At 41.9% G+C, this 19,327-nt stretch overlaps 1 protein-coding gene across 1 annotated transcript in view; it reads left to right on the plus strand.

Moving 5' to 3' along the window:
* Nucleotides 1–19,327, plus strand: part of NPSR1 (neuropeptide S receptor 1) — a 117,091-nt gene that overhangs the window by 58,132 nt on the left and 39,632 nt on the right.

The following is a 19,327-nucleotide window of genomic DNA, read 5'->3' on the forward strand; positions in this document are numbered from 1 at the left end:
AGAATGGGAAGGAATGCGGAGAGCACGTGCAGGAGACAGGAGCTTGAACATCAGGGCATTGCTGGGAAGGAGACCTTGAGCCCTGAGCCACCACAGGACAAACATTGCAGAGGATATGGGAGGGGAGATACAAGCTGGCGAAATGCAAGAGGAAGAAGATCTGTGACTCCCTCTACCCGCTTTCTCAAGAGGCAGTCCAGGGAATGAGTGAGGCCCTGGGTTCACCCTCCACGTAGCACTGAAAGTGAGAAGAAATGTGTATGTGGGTATCTAGGCAGAGAGCCTGAAACAGCCACATATGATCTCTGGACACCTGCATTCTGTTGTGGGGACAGAGAATGTATTCTGAGCAACCAAGAGCAGAGAGAGCTGGTGCCTTAAAGGGGTCCTGCAGTTAGAAAAAAGGGAGGCACCACTTTGATCTACTGACAACCAAATGCAAGATGGAGTTGGGGACATCATCTCAGTAGATGTCAATGAGGGTAAGGAATGATGCCAATGACCAGACCCCCCCCCCCCACACACAGGACTTGACACTGAATAAGCTTTCTAGAACTTTAAGAGGACTACAGAGACAAGAGAAGGGTAAACACTTAATTGACTGCAATTAAGTTTTGACATCCAGCAGAGTAAGAGTTCATAGTAGCAATTAATTTCAGTTTTAGAAGATGAAGAATGTTATTTTTCTTGTACAACTACAAACAGAAGTGTAACGATTGCTCGGATTCTGGGATCCCTTAGCTGGGTGACAGGTGGGAAGAGATGAAGAGGGGATGGAGGGAAGGGATCTGGGTACCGCTGCCTCGCTGCTTTCTCTCTGTGGAGACCGCATCACAATGAGGCTGATCGTGGCTCCAGGAATGTTTACTGTCTGGTTCTGCTCAGCAAGGCTCTCAGTCAAACATAACTGATGTGCACAAAGCTGGGCCTCTTGCCAGCTCATGGAACAAGGGCCTCTAATTCAGAGAAAAAGGAACTGGGCCTCTGCCAGTCATATACCTTTTATGCTTCATACGGGCATCAGTCAGACCCTGATTTCAGGCTGACAAACCAGGAAAAATAAAACCGTCAGAATGCAGGCAGGCTCTTGACGGGGACTGTTAGCTTGGTAATGGAAGGAAATGTTATTGCTCTAGGCATTTGCATAATATTTATTGATCAAGCCTCCTCAATGCTACTATTCTTCCTGAGAGGTTCTGGCAGTGCAGGTGGACGGTTTAGGCTCACATCACAGCCTCTGCACACTCAAGCTGGGCCACAGTCACTGACGCAGCTCAAGAATGGGGCAGCGAGTCCCAGTGTGATCAAACAAGAGGCAGCCTCCATCAGTGTGAGATTGGAAGTCAAGGTAGCTGGGTTTTACGCACAGCTCTGCCACCACCCCGCTGTGTGACCTTGGGCAAGCTGCCAGCACATTCTGTTCCTCTCTGCATTCCACACCACCTGGAACCTCTCCATTAGGGAGTCCCTCCTGGGCCAAGGTTTGATGCCCCCATTAAAACGAAAATGCTGTTGCGAGAATTAAGTGCCTTTAGCCATTAACTCCCGAGAATTAGTTTGTCAGTTTGATTTGTTTACAGCTGAGAGCTCTTTGGCTTTGGTGGGCTGACATGGGGGTGGGAGCAGGTGGGAGAAGGCTAAGTGGAGCGTTGGGAATCTCCTGCCTGGGAGTGGGATGGGTGACACAGGGAAGGATCCTAGTGAGTCATTAGAGAACCATAGATGCAGGTGCATCCCTCTCCCTGCGGTGCCTGAATTCTTGACAAGTGAACTGAGGATCTGAGGTTAATCATCTCCTCCTAAGGCAAGCTATTTGGAAGCTCCAAGATAATACAGAGAGAAGACCCTGAGCCCAGCCCTATATTAGCCTGAAGTCTAATGCTCCTCCCAGGTGACAGCCTTGAAGGAAAGGTGTGACAGGCACAGGCTGAAGTCAAGAGTGTGACCTTGAGTCAGTCTCCTCTTCTGGATAAATCATGACCTATCCCTTCCCTGCAGCCCTAACAACTCCGAGCCCTCTTTGTGGCTGATCCCGGCCTGATGTTTCTTCCAAAGAAACCTCCACCTTCGGTCTCAAGGAAACCTCTCAGAGGTAACGGCATTTACCTGTGGCAGTAAACTGCACGAAACATGGCAAAATGTCTTAAACTGCCTCTGGGTCCATCCATTTACCTCTCCCAAGGTCTCCATAAGCTGCTCAGAATCTCTTCATTCACTGCCTTCTAGCCTCTCTCTTTCCCCAAATTTCCTCCTGAACATTCCAAGGAAAAAGGGAAGAGGGTAGAAAAGGAAGTGAGGAGAAGAAAGGAAGGAAAGCTTACATTATTGAGAGTCTATTATGTTTCAAAGACTTATACCTTTTAATCTTGACGAAGTAAGTATACTTACTTCAGTTTTATCAGGTAGCCACTGAGACCCAAGATGTCTAAGTAAGTTGCCCGAGGTCACAGAGCAATTCAGTGGCCCAAAATGGATTCAGATAGTGACTGTGTCACAGGTCAGGCCCAATTACAATCAAAATAATTCCTATCCTCCTGAGAACCTGAGAGCCAAGCCCCGGGGAATCCAGGGTGGGGCATTGAATAGGGCAGAAAGTGAGGAGGACACAAGCTGCTCATCATAGTTTGGCCCTGATTATAATAACTGCTCCAATTAAAGTTCAATTTTATCTCTTTAGAAGGTTTCCTTTATATTCCAAATCTGATGAGAAGTTCACATTCTAAAAATGCAGATCTGTTAGAATATTTTAAATTCAGGTCTTTGGTTACATCTTTTAAGACTCTTCCTGTGTTTGCCCTTACTCTTGTGTCTATCTAATTTAATAACTAGAATTTTACTAGCTTTTTGGGGAAATGGGGGATAAAGAAGCCTAAGTTATGAGTCTTATCCATGAGTCTCTCACAATCTGGTTGGAAAGACTAGTAAATTTAATGACATAGACATATTAAATGGTGAGTGACAATATGTGCTCTATACTTCCATACCTTCACACGTGCTGCTCTTACTACCTGAATGCCCTTCTCTCACTCTGGTCTAACAAAGCCTGGCTTATTCTTCAAGGTGCAGAGCTCAAGGGGTACCTCTGTGAAGTTTGCCTTGTACTCTTGGTTCCTACTGTAGCAGATTTCATCAATTACTGCATCTTTTATACCGATATCATGTAATACTCTTTGATATTTTACACACCTCCCTTTGACACTGGAATGTGAGCTACTTGAGGACAGAAACAGAGTTTTCTTTCTTGAATTCCCAGCATATGGCATGGTATTTGAAGCTTAGTAGACAGAAATCAAAAATTATAGACTGATGATTATATAAATAAGTGCTAAATAAAGTGATGCAAATCAGAGACCTCCAGGGAAACCTGATAGAAACTTCATGGAGGGGGTAGAGCTTGCATTGGGTCTTAGAGGATGAATAACATTTGGGGTTGTTGATGCTGCCAAAAGTATAGGAGAAAGTTACCAGCTACAAGGGTAAGAGAATAAAAGACCAGAAATACAAGAATATCTTCCCAGATGTTTCATGGTGGTCCTGGTTTCAAACATCTCACCCTATTGTCAGACATTGCCAGCTTCAGAATGAGGAACATTGTTTCACAGAGAAGAGGGTGTTATTCTGAATCACAACCTGAGCTGAATGTTCATCATAAACAGAAGGCCTGGGGAGCAGGACTGCCCAATGGGGTACCTAGAGTTTTAAACACGAAGAAAGCATAGGATGACTTTATCTGGGGCCCAGCCCAAAACTAGGAAGAAGGCCCAGCCATCTTGAAGCACTTAAATTCCCTTTGACAGTTCAACGAACATTTGTGGAAACATTGCCAGGTCCAAGAGGGTCACCCAGCATCAGGACCCCTTCTCATCTCCTCTGCTCTACCTGACCTTCTCCTGAGATCTACTATCCCCTTTGCAGCAGGTGGTTGACTGGACATAAGACTAGGTACATCAAAACTTGCTCTCAGACAGAGGATTTTCAGGGCAGTGAAGGATACTATAATGACGGATACTTGTTATTATATTTTGGCGCAAACCTCTAGGATGTACAACACCAGGAGTGAACCCTCGTATATGAGGACGCTCTGTACTTCCACTCGATTTTGCTGTAACCCTAAAACCGCTCTAAAAAATAAAGTCCTTAGGGCTTCCCTGGTGGCGCAGTGGTTGGGCGTCCGCCTGCCGGTGCAGGGGACGTGGGTTCACGCCCCGGTCCGGGAGGATCCCACATGCCGCGGAGCAGCTGGGCCCGTGAGCCATGGCCGCTGAGCCTGCGCGTCCGGTGCCTGTGCTCCGCGGCAGGAGAGGCCACAGCAGTGAGAGGCCCGCGTACCGCAAGAAAAAAAAAAAGTCCTTATAAAATAAAACAAAAACTTGCTTTCAAGAAAGAAGAAGAATAACAATAATAATGCACATATTACATACAGGCGGACACGTTCTTATACACTCAGTGACTGTCTCTGGATATTCTGTTTGATGGTAATAGTGGCTGCTTCTGAAGAGGGGACTGAGTGACTGGGAGTCAAGAGCAGGAGGAAGGTGCTTTTCTATTTTTAGGTTTTATTATTTTATCAGAATACGAAGTCTAATCCTGTGCAAGCATTTACAAGAATCAGCTGATGAATTTTCACAAACTGAGCACACCTGTGTAACCTGCACCCAAATCAAGAAACAGAGCATTACTAGCTGCCCCCCAAGCCTCCTCCCATCAGCTTCCCATCATCACCCCTCACCTGCACCCAGAGTAATCCCTGAGGCAAAGGTGAGATTTCTCCTGATTCTGTACCTTATCTAGATGGAATCTAGGTGTGTGCTTTGCTGTCTGGCTTCTTTTGCTCAGCATTTGTTCAAGAGATTCGTCATCATTGTTGCCTGTAGTTATAGACCATTCACTCTGTTGAACGGCATTCCATTGTATAAATATACCACAGTCGATTTCTCTCTTCTACTAGTGATGGGCATTTGGGTAATTTCCAGTTTAGAGCTATTATGACTATTACTGCCTTGAACATCTCAGACTCATTCTTTGGTGAGACATTTATTTTTATTATTTGTACTATTTGAATTTTGTATTGTGTGTTTGCATTACTTTTTTTAAAAAAACACAGAAAACATGTTTTAAAAACACCTTCTAGGGCATTTTAACTTGAATCAGAGACTTCACTCCTTCCCTGCTGACAAGTAAACAGAAAAATTAATAACAATAGCTAACATTTACTGAATGCTTACTGAACCAACTCTTTGCAAAACAACAAAAAACCTTTTTATTTTCTCATTTAATGCTCCAAATTATCTGAGCTACAGATACTCTTATTACTCTCATTTTTGACCTATGGAAACTGAGACTGAGGGAGTTTAAATAACTTGCCCAGAGTCAGAGTTAGCAAGCGGAGTTCAAACACAGGTCCCTAACTCTTGTACTTTAACCTCTGGTGCGCAGTCTCCATTAGACAGGGCTGGGCGTCCAGGGAGCCAGTCAGAAGTGAGGAGGAGCTGAAATACAGCAGCTCCAAACACCCGCTCAGCCCAGCCCAACAGCATGGATTGTTCTTTTCCCCATTCATGTCCTAGTTAATCAGATCCTTTTGAACATGAAAGAGAGTGAGATTGGATTTTGGCTAAGGTGAAAGAAGGGAATCTGTCCCATCTGATACCTTCAAACCTCTCCAATGTAAGCCAGCAGGAAGCACTTCAGTGCAACCTGCATGGCAATTTAATAATTCCCCAAGAATGCCAGAAGATTTGGTAAGGTCACAAGCAATCTGGATCCACCAGCACTTGGGCATAATGAAAAGAGCAGGAGTCTTAAGTTCTAGAGCAGAGGTCAGCCAGCTTTTTCTGTTAAGGGCCAGATATTAAACATTTTAGGCTTTGGGGGTCATACGGTCTCTGTCTCAACCAACCACCTCTGCCTTTGTAGCATGAAAGCAGTCACGGACAATATGTGACTGAATGGGCATGGCTGTGTTCCAATAGAACTTTAGCTGTGGATACTGAAATTTGAATTTCATATAATTTTCATGTGCCACAGAAAATTTTTCTTCTCTTGATTTTTTCAAAAATTAAGATATTTTTAAAGATTCTTTGTCTGAGATAGATGTAAGTCTTTATATTTTATCTTTTTTATTAGAGAATCCTTGATATGAAATTACTGAGTAGAAAAAAATGTTTTTAAAATTCTTGAAAGAAAAAAAAGATTCTTAGTCTGACAGCTGTACAGAAACAGGTGGCAGAGTCTAGAGATCTGGGTTTGAAGCCTGGCTCTACCATTTTATTTCTGTGGCTTTCAAAACATTACTTAAATTCTCCTAGCTTCCTTTCTCTCTGGGGAAATAAGCAGAGCAGGTACCATGCATTCAGGTCCTCCTTTGTGGTTAGCACTGAGACGTACTTTACTTAATTTAATCCTCACAATGACCACAAGAAGCAGAAATTATAGTACTGCCTTTCTTTGGACAGTTACGGTGTTTGTTAGAAAGAGATTATGTACATAATTTTGTCTGCCCTGGCCTTCATTGTTTATTGAGGTTCATCCTCATCATATGCAGAAGTCTCTGTGTTGGTTCAATGACAGTGTTCCTGCTTCTTCTAAGATTTTGTGATTTTTTTTTTGAGTATCTGTAGTTGTACTGCACTTTAGAGTGAATCGTTTCATCTGATTAGAATTATTCTATTCAATTAGAAGTACATAAAAGTCCAATTTATACTCCAAATTTCACTGAACCAAAGTTGAATGCACACTCTGAGTGGTCACTAATTCTATTTATGTGCAAAGTAGAGTTTGGCTCAGATACATTCATACAAAACACTGCATTAAATAAGAGAATGTCTGTGAATTGCCTAGCACAATGCCTAGAACAAGGATAGTCTGCCAATATTTGTCCCCATCCTGCTTAAAGACAAGGATCAGAATCAGAGAGCTATTTCTTGGGAAAGGCATCACCTGGAAAGATGAGGCCAAGGCGCTTCTTTACTTCCAGGCTCATCTTGTACTCTTCCCAGCCCCAGGCCTGAAATCAACCAACTCCAAGGAGCCACGTAGACCAGGATACATTTGAGGGAAAGGGCTACAGGAACTGTGAATGTTCTAGGGACATCAGCTTATATTCTCAATCTAAGCCCAAATATCCTTTCATACTTCAGTGATTCTCAACTAGAAGCAGTCCTTGGGCATTTAGAAACGGTGGGGCATTTGGAGTTATCACAGAGTCCAGGGATGTGAAATTTCCTGTAATGCACAGAGTGGTCTAGCCTAACAGCACGGCTCCACAAACAGCATCCTTGCTAACAAATAGCTATCCAATCCCTGAGCCACTCATCACAGTTCGTCTATCTTGAGTTCTGTTCCCTCAAGTATTGGCTGGTTCCATCCGCCTTGTCAGGCACTTAGTTAACTTAATCACCACCCTCTTCTTAGTGGATGCCAAATGTATTAACTACCATGCCTTATAGCAGATAAAACAGCCAGTCTTTACTGTTGATCTAGTTTAATCAGAGCCTCAACCACTTATTTATCAATTCTTTTCAGAAAACTGTCTTCCAGAAATTGGTTATGAGCTCAGAACTTACCTTACAATGAAGCCCCTTTCATTTCCAGTCCATGCAGCACTCCGCCTAGTCGTTCAGCCCTATTCATTGCATCACCCCCAATCAGAGGTACTCAGGGTTTACACCAAGCATTTTACCAAGCAGTTTACATGCATTATCTCATTTAACCTTCGCAATAGCCCTAGAAATCACGTACTCTTATTATCATATTTTTACAAAGAACCTGATGTTCAGCATGGTTGGTGACATGCCTAAGATGGCACAGCTATTATGGGGCAGAACCAGCATTCAAATCCCTACAGTCAGGCGCCAGGACCCATGCTGCATCCACTGCCTATAACATGTAAGACATACCCAATAGAATGAGAAATACAAAATAAAATATGAGAGTCATGGAAAATATTAAACTATACAGACAACAAAATCAAAAACAAATTTAAGCTTTGAGGTACTACAAAGTTACTGTGACTGAGCATATTTCATTCTGTGCTTCCTAGTAGCCAAAACTAAGGGTAAAAACTCCTCAGATATGATTCCTTCCAGCCTTGAGGGAAATGCACCATAAGATGTTTCCTGAGCATGAACACTGATTCTGTGGAGCCTTATATACAGGACTTGGATAAGACTTCAGTAGAATGTTCTCAACAACATCTTTACAGTAAGTGAATCAGTGATTCTCACAGACCTTCAATAGGATCTGAAAGCATGAAGCCTGTTGGAGGACAGAGGAAATGAAAAGTGCCCATTGAACTGAGACAGCATCTTGAGACCAAAAAAACGAGGCAGGAAGCTCCATATACTCAATGGATCGGTTAATTATAGGGTCACTTACAGGATGGGATCAGGTTCAGGCAGACAACGATCCAGAAGCATTCACAGCTGTAGTCCACACTGATGAGGGGCCACTGAGACAATTTTTTTTTTTTTTTTTTTTTGCGGTATGCGGGCCTCTCACTGTTGTGGCCTCCCCCGTTGCGGAGCACAGGCTCCGGACGCGCAGGCTCCGGATGCGCAGGCTCAGCGGCCATGGCTCACGGGCCCAGCCGCTCCGCGGCATATGGGATCCTCCCAGACCGGGGCACGAACCCGTATCCCCTGCATCGGCAGGCGGACTCTCAACCACTTGCGCCACCAGGGAGGCCCACTGAGACAATTTTATAGTTAATCTAGGGTATGGGGGTAGGTGCTTGGAAACAGGACGTGCATTCTTAACTTAAGATTTATGGATGGGTAACTAGTCTCATGGGCGTTAGGAATATATCAGTGAAGGTTTTCATTGTTTGGGGATTAACAGAGCATAGAGGCTACCTGGTACTCTATGATTATTAAACAATATATATTAACTACAAAGCCTTTGATGACAGAGAATTGCACAGTACAGTCCTGGGTAGGGTCAGTGAAATACGATATTTGCTAAGATCTTAGATTATGCAAAAGGGCAGCCATAAAGACCATCCCAAGACAATGAATGATCTTGTGTCCCTTCCTGCCTTACTTCCTGTTGCAAGTTGGATTCTTTGGGAAACAGATGTTAGAATAGAATTAGGCATGCAAAGGTTTTGGGGGAAGTAACACCTATGAAAAGAAAAGGAAAGAAAAAGGAATGGTCAGGAGGACCCATCAAAGCATGATGGCAACCTACCAGATTCTGCCAGCTCATTAAAGGATTCCCATGTTGCATACAAATGACTAGACCCTTCTACCTGCACCTCAGGCACTGGCAGAGCTTGGATTAAGAATAACATGATCTCAAGCTGAGGCAAACCTTGAGAATCTAACAGCTGGAGGATGCCAGTGAACCACACTCCTTGCAGCTCGACAGCAATTTCTTTCCTGAAGAGGGATCTGAGTAGTGTATCTCCATGTCTGCCTCATGTCCCTGTGTACAAATTTATACCTGGAGAACCAAATATTTCTTGTTACTATTGACCACTTCTGTCCCAACCTGTTACAACTCAGCTGTCCTTGGGCAAGAGTGCAAAGGGGAAAAAAAAGACATTCAAAGAACTGTCTCTTGGATAACTGCAAATGGAACTCCCTACCCCTACACTTAGATTGCTAAACATCCCAGGTCACTGATGTCAATTCTTCTTACTAGGAAAACACAATCTCATTAAAAGAGGAAACAAGTTGTCCATTTCCTATATTTATACTGAGTCAATTTGAGTCCAGTGTTGTGCAATGATGACTGAGTACGACCCTGCCTCAAGAAATTTCCCCTTAAATTGGAGTGAAGAAGAGAAATAGCAGTGACTCAGTGCCTTATTTTCCCTCATTTCGAGCAAACATTTTCTCTTGCTGAACCTGATGTTTGCAAGTACCAATGTAAGACTTCTTCACCACTCAACAATGATCAGTGACCCAGGCTGGCCAGTTGGCCTCATTCAATGAGATTCTTGGCTTTTGAACACAACAGAAGCAAAAGGAATAGGTTTTAGGAGGACTTGGGTTTCTTTAATTAGACACATGATTTTTATTTGTTTGGTGGACCAATGGAGAAAGGAAGACATTAGTGGCATTTTATGACTTGTTAAGACTAATTGAAAAATCTCAGGAACAAAGCTTTCTGTGAAGAGAGTGCTCTAATGAGAATGGATGTGATGATTATTTACCTAATTGAGCAGTAATGACTGAGGTACAGGCCACTTTCCTGGGATTAATAAAGAGCTGGGGAGTTGACAGTTTAGGCCATTAAGCTCAGCTAGTACTTAATCTTAGCGAAGGGCACAGTGCCAGAATCATATTAGTATTGTAAAATGAGCCCAAAACTTAGAGCCACAATAACTTAGTTTTTTGAGAAATAATTTTAATTGGCAGTTGAGCACCCGACATCAGTTTGGGCAATGCAAGTTCTATCATTACAAATCTTTCACATAATGTCGTGAAATCTTGTTTCATTTAGAGTGTTCTCAAGCATATGGTTGTTAAAAAAGAAAAGTGGGAGAGAGTGGGATCCTTAGCAATATCAAAAATAGTTTCTTGTGCAACTGCAAGCAAATAAACTATTATCACCTCCTCTGCTTTAAAAACAAAACAAACAACACTAAAGACATTGAATTGAGCTAGAAGCATCATAAACCCTGGAGATTCACAGTTGAAATTGTTACCCAGAGTGTCCCTACAGTAAAAACCAGAGCACCTCTCATCCGTAACCCATAGTTGGAGCTAAAAGGATCTTACATGATCAGAAATGTTGATGTTATAAAAATTGTGTTTGTATTCAATAGCCCCTTATCCAGTGCAACGAATGTTCAGGTACTACTCACTTACCAAGAAAAAGAGTTACTCAGCTTGCTAGGTGTTCATTGTTCCTATAGTTCTGCTCTGCATGGGTAAGTTCAAACATCAACTCAGAGCAAGTAGAAATCTAAGAAATGGAGCTTCAACTTGCTCTCTATGCAGAGTGAATCCTACCCTGGTGGCCTTGCATTTTCAAGACGTTTGCAAATCTGTTTTATAAGCCAACATTTCCTTCTTTATCTAGCAAGCACTGAGTATCTTGCAAGACACCATAAAAAGGGATGAGACTATAAACATGAGTAAGACACAGCCACTGTGGTCTTGCAACCTAGTAGAGATCTTAGAATCGAGAGAGCTCTTTTAGAAATCTGCTGAGGGATCAAAATTTCCAATCATGTTCTTCCTTCCAGCATCTGGATTCTGTAATCATTATCTTAATCTACATTGAAGGAGATCGTTAATGTGGCTCAGTCTGCTCTGTGGCACCACCTCTGCTGCAGCCAGCCAATCAAGCAACGGCAATAATAATGTAGTCATTCACTGAGTGGAAAGTTACCAAGCTCTTACCACTAAATAAGACAATGTTAGGGTCCGGAGACATGAAGGTGAATAAAAAAATCTCTATCCTCCCACAGTATAGCGGAATTAGAAAGAAATTTTTAAAATGTTAATGTGTTACAGGTACTTCGATAGTAGGGCAGGGAGAAGCCCAGAAGAGGGAATCAGCCAATCCAGAAGAGGGAATCAGCCAATCTCAATAGTCTTCAGGAAGAAGAAAAGAAAAGGCATTATAAAGGAGGTAACATTGAACTAAACCTAAAAAAAGTTAGGAGATACCCTTCAGGTAGAGGTGCATAAAGAACCTCCTAAGTCAAGGGACCAACATACAGAAAGGGGCTGGCAGAGGGAACAACTGGGGATGGTCAAGGGAGTAAGGGCTTCCCAGTAGAAGCTCTCTCAGCTACATCTTAAGTGCCTCACTGGATTAACTAACACTTCCACTCTTCCTGCAAACTAGCAGAAAACACCCTGACTAACTAGCATCCATGACAAGATGGATGGACCCTAATGAGCCTGTCCATTTCTGCTTCCACCTCTTGGGTTATTTGAGTCACAGATGTTTGTTTCCAGTCAGTTTATGCCAGTTGTACTCATTACTGAAATTATATAATTAACATAAACAACATTGAAGAGTTGTTGTTTCTGTGAAAATTAAGATGGATACTTCGAAAAGACTTGACTTTTTTATTTTTACCGAGTCACTAAAAGAAGTTGCAATAGAATTAAGCCCAGAGAATGGAACTATAAAAGAATGAAGGAGGATTATAAAAAATCCCTACAGGGGCTTTCCTGGTGGCACAGTGGTTGGGAGTCTGCCTGCTAATGCAGGGGACACGGGTTCGAGCCCTGGGCTGGGAGGATCCCACATGCCGCGGAGCAACTGGGCCTGTGAGCCACGACTGCTGAGCCTGCGTGTCTGTAGCCTGTGCTCCGCAACAAGAGGCCGCGATAGTGAGAGGCCCGCGCACCGCGATGAAGAGTGGCCCCCGGTTGCCACAACTAGAGAAAGCCCTCGCACAGAAACGAAGACGCAACACAGAAAAAATAAATTAATTAATTAATAAAAACTCCTACCCCCAACATCTTAAAAAAAAAAAAATCCCTACAATGAGATTCTGTCTCAAATTGCTTTGCTGATATCTCTAGTTCTCATTCTAATCTAAAGAAACCAGAACTGGCAATCATAAAAAATGCATTATGCACACAAAAAATTGATTTTATGCACATAAAATCAAATAAAAGTCTTGGCCCTGTGTTAAAGAAAAGACAAATAAATGTCCGTGAATGTTTTACGTTAAGATATTTTAAGGGCTTCCCTGGTGGCACAGTGGTTAAGAATCCGCCTGCCAGTGCAGAGGACATGGGTTCGAGCCCTGGTCCGGGAAGATCCCACATGCCATGGAGCAACTAAGCCCGTGTGCCACAACTACTGAGCCTGTGCTCTAGAACCTGCGAGCCACAACTACTGAGCCCACGTGCTGCAACTACTGAAGCCCGCCCGCTTAGAGCCCCTGCTCCGCAACAAGAGAAGCCACCGCCATGAGAAGCCCGTGCACCACAACAAAGAGCAGCCCCCGCTAACCGCAACTAGAGAAAGCCTGCGCACAGCAACAAAGACCCAATGTAGCCAAAAATAAATAAATAAATAATTAAAAAAAAAAAAAAAAGATATTTTAAGATGAGTTTGTGGGTGTGCTTCCTTTCTTTAACCAATGTTTTGACCAACTAACTGGATGTCACTATTAATGTGCTGGTTGAAAGGGTTTCTCTTGAAGTATAAATTTAGGATAGGATGAGAAAAGATCACACTGAAGAGAAAGGCAGGAAGGATCCCAAAGTCACAACAGGGCATTTGGAGTTTATTCTGTAGACCAGGGGTTGGCAAACTACAGCCCACAGGCCAATTTCAGCCCAAAGCCCATTTTTATAAATAAAGTTTTATTGGGACACAGCCATGTCCATTCGGTTAGAGGAGTACCCATGGCTGCTTCCACACTGCAATGGCAGAATTGAGGAGTTGTTATAGAGACGGTGTGCAGGTATACAGAAAGGTTTAGGTCATGCCTACAGGAAAGGCATGAAATGCTGCCCTCCTGCCAGTCACTTCTCTTAATAAAAACCCTAGGCCACCGTGGGACCAAATTCTATTGCCCCCAAAGCACAGAGAAGGGCAGAGAAACATTAAAAACCCTCAGTCTTTGGGATGGAGGTATAAAGCAGCTGGTCCCGGATACTATACCAATGCCATTAGAAGTCTCCTACCACTAGAGGAAGAGACTGAAACTCTCTCCCACACACGACCCACCACAGATACAAGGCAGGAGTTTGATTGCCATGGGAGGGAGGAATTGGAACACTGAAAATGTCCCAGCCCCAAGGCCCAGGTGCACAGGTCTATGTGAGACTGAGGCTGAGCCAGGACAAAACAGAGCATTACAACCACCAGCTTAGCAAGCATTGCGTAGTAAATAGTAACAGTGCAGGAATAGAGATACATCTGAAAGCCAAGAGTGCAGCATTAAAACCCTCCAGCACCCCAGCTCCACCATAACAGAGCATCCAAAGAGGAATCTGAAGCCTGTACAGGGTGAGGCTGACCATAGCAACAATGTCATTAACCATTAGGGAAATGCACATTGAAGCCATAATGAGAGACCACTACATACATTGTCAAATGACTGAAAGAAAACATACAGACAATACCAAGTGCTGATAAGAATGCAGAAGCACTGAATCATACTTTTTTGGTGAGCATCACTATGCTGCAGCAACTCCGGAAAACTGTTGAGCAGTTTCTTATGAAAGGCCATACTTACCCTATGGCCCAACAGCCTACTCCTGGGCTTTTACCCTGAGGACATGAAAACTTATGTTCACACAAAATCTTAGGAAGCCTGGAAGCAACCCAAACAGAGTGAGCTTATCCTCCTGTATTTGCAGGAGGCACCACCATCTACCAGGGCCGCGTAAGCCAGGACCTTAACATTGGGTTGGCTCAAAAGTTCGTCTGGGTTTTTCCGTAACATGGTACAAAAAACCCGAACGAAATTTTTGGCCAACTCAATACGTTGTCAACTACTCCCTCTACCTCACCTTTAAAACATCTAATAGTCACCAAATCCTTATTTTACCTTATAAAATATGTCAACTTTGCATCTTTCTCTATATTTTTACTCCAATTTGACATATACTATGTACCAGTGATCTCTTTCTTTCTTTTTTAACATCTTTATTGGAGTATAATTGCTTTACAATGGTGTGTTAGTTTCTGCTTTATAACAAAGTGAATCAGTTACACATATACATATATCCCCATATCTCTTCCCTCTTGGGTCACCCTCCCTCCCACCCTCCCTATCCCACCTGTCTAGGTGGTCACAAAGCACAGAGCTGATCTCCCTGTGCTCTGCGGCTGCTTCCCACTAGCTATCTATTTTACATTTGGTAATGTATATATGTCCATGCCACTCTCTCACTTTGTCCCAGCTTACTCCTCTCCCTCCCCATATCCTCAAGTCCATTCTCTAGTAGGTCTGTGTCTTTATTCCCATCTTGCCCCTAGGTTCTTCATGACCTTTTTCTTTTTCTTAGATTCCATATATATATGTTAGCATACGGCATTTGTTTTTCTCTTTCTGACTTACTTCACTCTGTATGACAGACTCTAGGTCCATCCACCTCACTACAAGTAACTCAATTTCATTCTTTTTATGGCTGAGTAATATTCCATTGTATATATGTGCCACATCTTCTTTATCCATTCATCTGTTGATGGACACTTAGGTTGCTTCCATGTCCTGGCTATTGTAAATAGAGCTGCAATGAACATTTTGGTATGTGACTCTTTTTGAATTATGGTTTTCTCAGGGTATATGCCCAGTAGTGGGATTGCTGGGTCATATGGTAGTTCTATTTGTAGTTTTTTAAGGAATCTCCATACTGTTCTCCAAAGTGGCTGTATCAATTTACATTCGCACCAACAGTGCAAGAGAGTTCCCTTTTCTCCACACCCTCTCCAACATTTATTGTTTGTAGATTTCTTGATGATGGCCATTCTGACTGGTGTGAGGTGATACCTCATTATAGTTTTGATTTGCATTTCTCTAATGACTAATGATGTTGAACATTCTTTCATGTGTCTGTTGGCAATCTGTACATCTCCTTTGGAGAAATGTCTGTTTAGATCTTCTGCCCATTTTTGGATTGGGTTGTTTGTTTTTTCGATATTGAGCTGCTTGTAAATTTTGGAGATTAATCCTTTGTCAGTTGCTTCATTTGCAAATATTTTCTCCCATTCTGAGGGTTGTCTTTTTGTCTTGTTTATGGTTTCCTTTGCTGTGCAAAAGCTTTTAAGTTACATTAGGTCCCATTTGTTTATTTTTCTTTTTACTTCCATTTCTCTAGGAGGTGGGTCAAAAAGGATCTTGCTGTGATTTATGTCATGGAGTGTTCTGCCTATGTTTTTCTCTAAGAGTTTAATAGTGTCTGGCCTTACATTTAGGTTTTTAATCCATTTTGAGTTTGTTTTTGTGTATGGTGTTAGGGAGTGTTCTAATTTCATTCTTTAACATGTAGCTGTCCAGTTTTCCCAGCACCACTTATCAAAGAATCTGTCTTTTATCCACTGTATATTCTTGCCTCCTTTATCAAGCTAAGGTGACCATATGTGTGTGGGTTTATCTCTGGGCTTTCTATCCTGTTCCATTGATCTATATTTCTGTTTTTGTGCCAGTACCATACTGTCTTGATTACTGTAGCTTTGTAGTATAGTCTGAAGTCAGGGAGCCTGATTCCTCCAGCTCTGTTTTTCTTTCTCAAGATTGCTTTGGCTATTCGGCATCTTTTGTGTTTTCATACAAACTGTGAGATTTTTTTTTTCTAGTTCTGTGAAAAATGCCAGTGGTAGTTTGATAGGGATTGCATTGAATCTGTAGACTGCTTTGGGTAGTATAGTCATTTTCACAATGTTGATTCTTCCAATCCAAGAACATGGTACATCTCTCCATCTATTTGTATCATCTTTAATTTCTTTCATCAGTGTCTTAAAATTTTCTGCATACAGGTCTTTTGTCTTCTTAGGTAGGTTTGTTCCTAGATATTTTACTCTTTTTGTTGCAATGGTAAATGGGAGTGTTTTCTTAATTTCACTTTCAGATTTTTCACCATTAGTGTATAGGAATGCAAGAGATTTCTGTGTATTAATTTTGTATCCTGCTACTTTACCAAATTCATTGATTAGCTCTACTATTTTCTGGTAGCATCTTTAGGATTCTCTATGTATAGTATCATGTCATCTGCAAACAGTGACAGCTTTACTTCTTCTTTTCTGATTTGGATTCCTTTTATTTCTTTTTCTTCTCTGATTGCTGTGGCTAAAACTTCCAAAACTAGGTTGAATAAGAGTGGTGAGAGTGGGCAACCTTGTCTTGTTCCTGATCTTAGTGGAAATGGTTTCAGTTTTTCACCATTGAGGACGATGTTAGCTGTGGGTTTGTCATATGTGGCCTTTATCATGTTGAGGTAAGTTTCCTCTACGCCTACTTTCTGGAGGATTTTTATCATAAATGGGTGTTGAATTTTGTCGAAAGCTTTCTCTGCATCTGTTGAGATGATCATATGGTTTTTCTCTTTCAATTTGTTAATATGGTGTTTCACATTGATTGATTTGCGTATATTGAAGAATCCTTGCATTCCTGGGATAAACCCCACTTGATCATGGTGTATGATCCTTTCAACGTGCTGCTGGATTCTGTTTGCCAGTATTTTGTTGAGGATTTTTGCATCTATGTTCAGCAGTGATATTGGCCTGTAGTTTTCTTTCTTTGTGACATCTTTGTCTGGTTTTGGTATCAGGGTGATGGTGGCCTCGTAGAATGAGTTTGGGAGTGTCCTCCGTCTGCTACATTTTGGAAGAGTTTGAGAAGGATAGGTGTTAACTCTTCTCTAAATGTTTGATAGAATTCGCCTGTGAAGCCATCTGGTCCTGGGCTTTTGTTTGTTGGACGATTTTTAATCACTGAAATCTCAATTTCAGTGCTTGTGATTGGTCTGTTCATATTTTCTATTTCTTCCTGGTTCAGTCTCGGAAGGCTGTGCATTTCTAAGAATTTGTCCATTTCTTCCAGGTTGTCCATTTTATTGGCGCATAGTTGCTTGTAGTAATCTCTCATGATCCTTTGTGTCTGCAGTGTCAGTTGTTACTTCTCCCTTTTCATTTCTAATTCTATTGATCTGCGTCTTCTCCCTTTTTTTTTTTTTTTTTTTGATGAGTCTGGCTAATGGTTTATCAATTTTGTTTATCTTCCCAAAGAACCAGCTTTTAGTTTTATTGATCTTTGCTATAGTTTCCTTCATTTCTTTTTCATTTATTTCTGATCTGATCTTTATGATTTCTTTCCTTCTGCTAACTTTGGGGTTTTTTTGTTCTTCTTTCTCTAATTGCTTTAGGTATAAGGTTAGGTTGTTTATTTGAGATGTTTCTTGTTTCTTAAGGTAGGATTGTATTGCTATAAACTCCCCTCTTAGAACTGCTTTTGCTGCATCCCATAGGCTTTGGGTCATCATGTTTTCATTGTCATGATCTCTTTCTTGAACTTCTGCACAGTTCCCTATCAAATCTAAATGGTAATTCCAGTACTGGAACTACCAAACAGATCTCCCCCTCCCTCCCCAACACAACCACTACAGTAACTAAAGAAATCTATTTAAAACATGTCTGAGTGCATAAACATTTAATTGTTCCCTCAGTATATGAAAAAACAAAAGCTCCTTTAATTGGCACATAAGACCCTAAAATCCCTGGATTCTTGTCTCTCCACGCCCATTTCTTGCCACTTTCAAGCACCTATTTTATGCTTCAGCAAATTATTGTTGTTTCATATGCACAAGCCATTTAACTTCTCATCTCACTTTGTCTCACCTCCATAACTTTGTTCATGCTGTCATCTGTGCCATAATCAATGTCCTTCCCTCCCTTTTCCCCTGATCTATCCTTACTGACCCTTCAGGGTTCAGCTCAGGTGTCATCTCATTTTGACTTCTCCCCACTCCAACCATATTCAGGCTCGGACTGGGAACCCACAAGAACCTGTCAAAGGAACACTAAAGCCTGCCAGGAGCTGGTTTTGGCTTTTCTGAGTGTAACAGTTTCCTAGAATCATTTACAGAAGAAATTTTAAAAAGCAAGAGTACATGGAAATGATTAAGCCTTTAAAGTGTACACTTTGTTCCTAAGGTCCTGTTAATTACCATTTAGGAAAGGTTTATTTGCATTGTCCTCAATTACTTAGGCAACTAAATAGCTTTTACCGATCAGATTGAGCAGCATTTCCTTAATAACAAATAACAAATGCAGTGGCACAGTCTATTGATAGTCTCCTCCCAGAGATGGGCTTATTTAAGCTTGAGCTCCAGGGGGAAAGTTTTTTTTACTGGATTACATTATAATTGTTCATAGAGCCACTTAGATCTAGAGAAACATAAGCTTGGGGGTTTTTTCCTCATTATTTTTAAATTAAGGAATAAGTAAACCATAAGAGCATATCCAAGTAACTCCAATGCCCATTCCACTCATTCAATGAGTCCACATCTGCCATGAAAAGCTCCATAAAATTCCTATTTGATCAAATCACAAGCCCACAACTCTGAAGACCCTGCTCTCATCTGACCTTCTCAGTTAGAACTTCTCTGACTACCCAGAACTGCCGTGAGATTTCTCTCCTCCAATTTTTCTGACAATTTTCTGGTAGTTCTCGTGTGCTTGCCAATACTTCTAATTGTTGTTACTTATAGAGAAACAAAAAGGAAGAGACAGGCAGAACACTGGTGTTCAATATAAAAATGCCAGCTGGGGACTTGGCAAGAGGCAGGCAACACCAGATCGTGGAAGGCTTTGATGCTAAACTAGGGGCTCAGACTTCACCCTATTAATGGTGAAGATCCAGAAAGGGAAGATTTACCGTCCTGCCTCTCAGGTCCTTGAC

This window comes from Mesoplodon densirostris, chromosome 9 (genome assembly GCF_025265405.1).
Source record: "Mesoplodon densirostris isolate mMesDen1 chromosome 9, mMesDen1 primary haplotype, whole genome shotgun sequence".
NCBI classification, from domain to species: domain Eukaryota; kingdom Metazoa; phylum Chordata; class Mammalia; order Artiodactyla; family Ziphiidae; genus Mesoplodon; species Mesoplodon densirostris.